Source organism: Cherax quadricarinatus, chromosome 76, assembly GCF_038502225.1.
Source record: "Cherax quadricarinatus isolate ZL_2023a chromosome 76, ASM3850222v1, whole genome shotgun sequence".
Lineage (NCBI taxonomy): Eukaryota > Metazoa > Arthropoda > Malacostraca > Decapoda > Parastacidae > Cherax > Cherax quadricarinatus.
The window spans coordinates 13702282-13710575 of record NC_091367.1 but is presented as its reverse complement, the minus strand read 5'-3'; positions in this window follow the sequence as shown (position 1 = coordinate 13710575).

The following is an 8294-nucleotide window of genomic DNA, read 5'->3' as shown; positions in this document are numbered from 1 at the left end:
CTGAAAATATCTAGCCTAGACAGGACTCGCAGCAATGGTTTTAAGTTGGAAAAATTCAGATTCGGGAAGGATATAGGAAAGTACTGGTTTGGTAATAGAGTTATGGATGAGTGGAACAAACTCCCAAGTACCGTTATAGAGGCCAGAACGTTGTGTAGCTTTAAAAATAGGTTGGATAAATACATGAGTAGATGTGGGTGGGTGTGAGTTAGACCTGATAGCTTGTGCTACCAGGTCGGTTGCCGTGTTCCTCCCTTAAGTCAATGTGACCTGACCTGACTAGGTTGGGTGCATTGGCTTAAGCCGGTAGGAGACTTGGACCTGCCTCGCATGGGCCAGTAGGCCTTCTGCAGTGTTCCATCGTTCTTATGTTCTAATGTTCTTATGTATTGAGCGCCGGAAGCTGCCAGCGTCGTAGTGAGCGCCGGAAGCTGCCAGCGTCGTAGTGAGCGCCGGAAGCTGCCAGCGTCGTAGTGAGCACCGGAAGCTGCCAGCGTCGTAGTGAGCACCGGAAGCTGCCAGCGTCGTAGTGAGCGCCGGAAGCTGCCAGCGTCGTAGTGAGCGCCGGAAGCTGCCAGCGTCGTAGTGAGCACCGGAAGCTGCCAGCGTCGTAGTGAGCACCGGAAGCTGCCAGCGTCGTAGTGAGCGCCGGAAGCTGCCAGCGTCGTAGTGAGCACCGGATGCTGCCAGCGTCGTAGTGAGCACCGGAAGCTGCCAGCGTCGTAGTGAGCACCGGAAGCTGCCAGCGTCGTAGTGAGCACCGGAAGCTGCCAGCGTCGTAGTGAGCACCGGAAGCTGCCAGCGTCGTAGTGAGCACCGGAAGCTGCCAGCGTCGTAGTGAGCACCGGAAGCTGCCAGCGTCGTAGTGAGCACCGGAAGCTGCCAGCGTCGTAGTGAGCATCGGAAGCTGCCAGCGTCGTAGTGAGCACCGGAAGCTGCCAGCGTCGTAGTGAGCACAGGAAGCTGCCAGCGTCGTAGTGAGCACCGGAAGCTGCCAGCGTCGTAGTGAGCGCCGGAAGCTGCCAGCTTCGTAGTGCGCCACGGAAGCTGCCAGCGTCGTAGTGAGCCCCGGATGCTGCCAGCGTCGTAGTGAGCACCGGAAGCTGCCAGCGTCGTAGTGAGCACCGGAAGCTGCCAGCGTCGTAGTGAGCACCGGAAGCTGCCAGCGTCGTAGTGAGCACCGGAAGCTGCCAGCGTCGTAGTGAGCACCGGAAGCTGCCAGCGTCGTAGTGAGCACCGGAAGCTGCCAGCGTCGTAGTGAGCACCGGAAGCTGCCAGCGTCGTAGTGAGCACTGGAAGCTGCCAGCGTCGTAGTGAGCACCGGAAGCTGCCAGCGTCGTAGTGAGCACTGGAAGCTGCCAGCGTCGTAGTGAGCACTGGAAGCTGCCAGCGTCGTAGTGAGCACCGGAAGCTGCCAGCGTCGTAGTGAGCACTGGAAGCTGCCAGCGTCGTAGTGAGCACTGGAAGCTGCCAGCGTCGTAGTGAGCACTGGAAGCTGCCAGCGTCGTAGTGAGCACTGGAAGCTGCCAGCGTCGTAGTGAGCACTGGAAGCTGCCAGCGTCGTAGAGACAAGACCAGAAAATTTGAAAGACGCCGAATTTTTTGGAATTATCATTGAGATAATTTGGCATCGGTGAGGAAAGAATTGTAATGATTTTTACTTCTGTTAATTTGAGAGAGAGAGAGAGAGAGAGAGAGAGAGAGAGAGAGTGTTATTGATTTTTGTCTTTTATTTTATTTCAACTCGGCCTTGTTTCCACTATTTTGGTCAAAATTATGAAAATTATTTTGGTCAAAATTATGAAAATTATTTTGGTCAAAATTATGAAAATTATTTTGGTCAAAATTATGAAAATTATTTTGGTCAAAATTATGAAAATTATTTTGGTCAAAATTATGAAAATTATTTTGGTCAAAATTATGAAAATTATTTTGGTCAAAATTATGAAAATTATTTTGGTCAAAATTCTGAAAATTATTATTTTGGTCAAAATTCTGAAAATTATTTTGGTCAAATTTATGAAAATTATGAATTAGACCTGTCCCTGTTCACTTAGTAGTAAATAGGTACCTGAGTGTTAGTGGACTGGTGTGGGTGGCATCCTGGGGGACAAATCTGAAGGGCCACAATGGAAATAAGACCCAACCTCCTTTAAATTTTCAACGCTAGAGTACGGTAACTATGTCCAGATTCTAGGGACAATTACCATGTGCAGGAGCCCCAGAACTCAAGTTATTGAATTCATTTCTAGGATCCAGATAATGGCTTGGATAACTTGCAAAATCCTCTGCAGGTAGGCTAGTAGACCACCATCACCCAGGGAGCTACCACCATCCTGCAGGTAGGCTGGTAGTTCACCACCACCCAGGGAGCTACCACCATCCTGCAGGTAAGCTGGTAGTCCACCATCACCCAGGGAGCTACCGCCATCCTGCAGGTAAGCTGGTAGACAAACACTACCCAGGGAGCTACCACTATCCTGCAGGTAGGCCGGTAGTCAACCACTACCACCACCACTTAGGAAGCTACCACCATCCTGCAGGTAGGCTGGTAGACAACCACCACTACCCAGGGAGCTACCACCATCCTGCAGGTAGGCTGGTGGTCAACCACCATCACCACCCAGGGAGCTACCACCATCCTGCAGGTAGGCTGGTGGTCAACCACCATCACCACCCAGGGAGCTACCACCATCCTGCAGGTAGGCTGATAGACAACCAACACTACCCAGGAAGCTACCACCATCCTGCAGGTAGGTTGGTAGTCCACCACCACCCACCCAGGGAGCTACCACCATCCTGCTGGTAGACTGGTAGTCCACCACCACCACCCAGGGAACTACCACCATCCTGCAGGTAGGCTGGTAGACAACCACCACCACCCAGGAAGCTACCACAATCCTACTGATGCATTTAACGCCATATTATCCCTGGCATCAACAGGAGGTTATCCAGTTCTCCCTTAGTTATCCCTGGCACCAACAGGAGAAGTTTAGTCAGACTCTCCAGAGAGATGCTAATTACTGCCTGGATTAACAAGAGAATTTAAAGGAGACGAGAGATAGAGAGAGAGGGGGGGGAAAGAGAGAGAGGAAACTAGAGAAGGGAAACGAGAAAGAAAGAGGGGAGACGAGAGAGGGGAAAGGAGAACGAGAGGGTGACGAGAGAGGGGGGAGAGGGGAAGCAAGGGGAGACAGGGCATGAAAGAGGGGAATATAGAGGACGAAGAAGGAATAGGGAATACAAGAGAGGGAATGGAGGGGACGAAGGAGGAGACAGAGGAGGCAGAAGAGATATTAAAGAGGAGAGAAGCGGAGACAGAGGGGACGAAAGGGAGGGAGAGGGGATGGAAGAGTGGAGAAATAATGTAGGATGAAACTAAGGGATTAATGAAGAGGATAGAAATAGGAGGGAAGAGGAGATTAGATTGGAAGAGAGAAGAGGAGAATAAGACGGTAGAGAGGAGAGAAGAGGGAAGGAAGAGACGAAGAACATGGAAGAGAAGGGAGAATGAAAATCGGACTAAGAGGAAAAAGGGACATAAAGATGAGAAAGAAGAAGAGGAGGAGGAGGAGGAGGAGAAAGAAGAGGAGGAGGAGGAAGAGGAATAAAATGGTGATTAAAGCAATTATTAGTCAGTCTTAGGCCTGGCCATTTATTGAGGAATATAAAAACGGTATAATAACCTATGTAATATATAAATATATATTCAGAGTGATATGTCAAGATATATCAGTAATGTCAATAATATAGGAGATATAAAGGGAATACCCTATATTTTTTTGGAGTATATACAATACATATTTGTGGATATATCCAGACGCACTCCTGGTATATCCATTGTTTTTTCTGGTCCCAGTTGGTACACAGGTCACATCGCTGTCGGTCAATTTATTCTTTAGAAAAAAAACAAAATCGTATCGGAAAGAGCGCAGCGAACCCAAGGGAAAAATTAACGAAGGTTTATTATTCTATATTTTTGGGGCGTTTAAGGGTCTTTGATGCGAGGAATATGAGCTGCAACTCCACTCCCTTGGATTCGTACCTGGCTGTCTCCCATTCCTCATGCCCGAATGAGTTTAGTGCTGCCCTTTCAGGAGAGAGATTTTTTTTCTTTCTGTAGTGTCGTGGTCCCTGCTGAGTGACATCACGCAAAGATGGCCGCCCCTATATTTATATCAGTCATATGTCAACCTCAACAACTGGCAGCTAGATAGGTGTTAAACCCGCGTTGATGAAGTAGAGTAACATCCCTGTGGCACAGCTGTGCCTTTTAGCTTCCCACTGTGCTCTCGTGCCTGTTTTCCTCCTCTGTATCTCTCTCTTATAGCTAGTCCTCTAGAGTATTTTCCATGCCGTTGTCGTGTCTCCTCTGGTCTTGCATGCTCTGATATCGTTAACTTCAGTTCCTTTAGTCTTTATAATTTAGTCCCTATGTATATGTGTGTGTGTGTGTGTGTGTAGTCACCTATTTGTACTCACCTGTTTGTGGTTACAGAGGTCGAGCCATAGCCCCCGGCCCCGCCTCTTCACTGGTTACTTCTAGGTCCTCTCTCTCCATGCTCCATGAGCTTTATCATACCTTGTCTTAAAACTGTATACAGTTTCTGCTTCCACTACGTCGCTTGCCAGAATATTTTATTTCCTGACAACTCTATGACTTAAGAAATGCTTCCTAACATACCTTTGACTCATCTGAGTCTTCAATTTTCAATTGTGACCCCTTGTTTCTGTGTCCCATCTCTGGAACATCCTGTCTTTCTCAACCTTGTCAATTCCTCGCAGAATTTTGTATGTCGTTATCATGTCTTCCCTAACCCTCCTGTCCCCTCAGTGTCGTCAGGCAGATTTTTCTTAACCTTCCTTCGTAGGACATTCCCCTTAGCTCTGGAACTAGTCTGGGTGCCAACAACAATAGTTCCAAGACGTGCTTGACCAAGTGTGGGTTCCAGACTGGTGCTGCATACTCTAGTATGGGCCTTAGGTACACGGTGTAGTCTTGAGAAATCAGAGTGGGGAAGCGTTACGAGCGGTGTTCCACAGGGGTCAGTGTTGGGCCCCCTGCTGTTCACAATCTACATAAACGACATAGATGAGGGCATAAAGAGCGACATCGGCAAGTTTGCCGATGACACCAAAATAGGCCGTCGAATTCATTCTGACGAGGACGTTCGAGCACTCCAGGAAGATTTGAATAGACTGATGCAGTGGTCGGAGAAGTGGCAGATGCAGTTTAATATAGACAAATGCAAAGTTCTAAATGTTGGACAGGACAATAACCATGCCACATATAAACTAAATAATGTAGATCTTAATATTACGGATTGCGAAAAAGGTTTAGGAGTTCTGGTTAGCAGTAATCTGAAACCAAGACAACAGTGCATAAGTGTTCGCAATAAAGCTAATAGAATCCTTGGCTTCATATCAAGAAGCATAAATAATAGGAGTCCTCAGGTTGTTCTTCAACTCTATACATCCTTGGTTAGGCCTCATTTAGATTATGCTGCACAGTTTTGGTCACCGTATTACAGGATGGATATAAATTCTCTGGAAAATGTACAAAGGAGGATGACAAAGTTGATCCCATGTATCAGAAACCTTCCCTATGAGGATAGACTAAGGGCCCTGAATCTGCACTCTCTAGAAAGACGTAGAATTAGGGGGGATATGATTGAGGTGTATAAATGGAAGACAGGAATAAATAAAGGGGATGTAAATAGTGTGCTGAAAATATCTAGCCTAGACAGGACTCGCAGCAATGGTTTTAAGTTGGAAAAATTCAGATTCAGGAAGGATATAGGAAAGTACTGGTTTGGTAATAGAGTTGTGGATGAGTGGAACAAACGCCCGAGTACAGTTATAGAGGCCACAACGTTGTGTAGCTTTAAAAATAGGTTGGATAAATACATGAGTGGATGTGGGTGGGAGTGAGTTGGACCTGATAGCTTGTGCTACCAGGTCGGTTGCCGTGTTCCTCCCTTAGGTCAATGTGACCTGACCTGACAAGGTTGGGTGCATTGGCTTAAGCCGGTAGGAGACTTGGACGTGCCTCGCATGGGCCAGTAGGCCTTCTGCAGTGTTCCTTCGTTCTTATGTTCTTATGATCTTATCGGAACGCTGTTCTGAGGTTTGCCAGGCGGCCATATGCTGAAGCAGTTATCTGGTTGATGTGCGCCTCAGGAGATGTACTCGGTATTATACTCACCCCAAAATCCTTTTCCCTGAGTGAAATTTGCAGTCTTTAGCCAGTTAGCCTATACTCTCTCTGCTGTGTTCTTTGCCCATCCCCGATCTTCAAGACTTTACATTTGGCGGGTTTAAATTCAAGGAGCCAGTTCCTGGATCAGGCTTGCAGCCTGTCCAGGTCTCTTTGTAGTCCAGCCTGATCCTCGTCCGATCTAATTCTTCTCATTAGCTTCACGTTATCTGCAAACAGGGACATTTCTGAGTCTATCCTTTCCGTCATGTTATTCACATATACCAAAAATAGCACTGGACCCTTATGGAACCCCTCTCGTTACAAGTGCCCATTCTAACATTCTGACTCGTTGTTGCCTCCATGTCAGGTATTCTCTGATCCTTTACAGTGCCCTTCCTGTTATATGTGCCTGATCCTTTAACTTTTGCACTAATCTTATGTGAGGAACTGTATCGAACGCCTTCTTGCACTCCAAGAAAATGCAGTCTATCCACCGCTCTCTCTCGTGCCTTACTTCTGTTACCTTGTCATAAAACTCCAGTAGGTTTGTGACACAGGACTTTCCTTCTTTGAATCTGTGCTGGTTGTCATTTATAACCTTATTACGTTCCAGGTGCTCCACCACTCTCCTGATAATCTCCATGACTTTGCATACTATTCACGTCAGTGACACTCGTCTGTAGTTTAGTGACTCGTGTCTGTCTCCTTTCTTAAAAATGGGGACTACATTTGCAGTCTTCCATACCTCAGGTAGTTCCCCAGTTTGAATGGATGTGTTGAAATTTGTTGTTAATGGCACACACAGCGTCTGTGTTCTCTCTCTATGGATCCACGGAGAGATGTTGAGTCTCAACGCCTTTTAGGTATCAAGATCACTTAGCAGCTTCTTCACCTCCTTTTTGGTTGAGTGTATTTCATCCAGCAGTTGTTGATATTTTCCTTGTTGGTGTCCCTCCTGTTCTGACTTCCCAGAGTCCTTTCTGTCTCCACTGTAAATACTTCCTTAAATCTCAGGTTGAACTCCTCACATACTTCATGGTCGTTTCTTGTAAGCTCCTCACCTTCCATCCTCAGCCTGATTACCTAGTCCTTGACTGCTGTCTTCCTCCTAATGTGGCTATACAACAGTTTCGGGTCAGACTTGACTTTCGATCCTATATCATTTTCGTACTGTCGCTGGGCCTCCCTCCTTATCTATGCATACTCGTTTCTTTCTCTTCGACTAATCTCATTATTTTCCTGGGTTCTTTGTCTTCTGTACTTTTTCCATTCTCTTGCGCACCTAGTTTTTGCCTCCTTACACCTTCGGGTAAACCAGGGGCTCGTTCTGGTCTTCTCATTATTTCTGTTGCCCTTGGAAATAAACCTTTCCTTTGCCTCCATGAGTTTTGTTGTCACGTAGTCCATCATTTCGTTTACTGACGTTCCTACAAATTGTTTTTCTCATTGAACCTCCTGCAGGAAGTTCCTCATACCTGTGTAGTAGCCCCTTTTGTAGTTTGGCTTTTCCCATCCTACTCCTGTTACCATTTCCACTTGTAACTACTATGTATTCAAAGCTGTGTGTGGGGGGGAGGGTATGTATGTACTCCCATCTTTGCAGTTACCAGGGTCGATTCACAGCTCCTGGACCAGCCTCTCAACATGCTGCTTGTCAGATTCACTCCCTAGTCTCGCCGACTCTGTAACATCTTTTCCAAACACTATGTATGGAGCCTGCCTTCTCTTCCTCCCCCACCTCTCACTCTGTCTCTCTCTCTCTCTCTCTCTCTCTCTCTCTCTCTCTCTCTCTCTCTCTCTCTCTCTCTCTCTCCCTCTCCCTGCAGCAGCTCTGGCGTGCTGGGATCCGTAAATATACTTTATTGATTGAGCTCAGACTCTCACCTGGGTCAGCAGCAGCAACAACAGCAGCACTAGCAGCAGCAACAACAACAGCACTAACAGCAAAAACAGCAGCACTAGCAGCAGCAACATCAGCACTAGCAGCAGCAACAACAGCACTAGCAGCAAAACAGCAGCACTAGCAGCAGCAACAACATCAGCACTAGCAGCAGCAACAACAACAGCACTAGCAGCAAAACAGCAGCACTAGCAG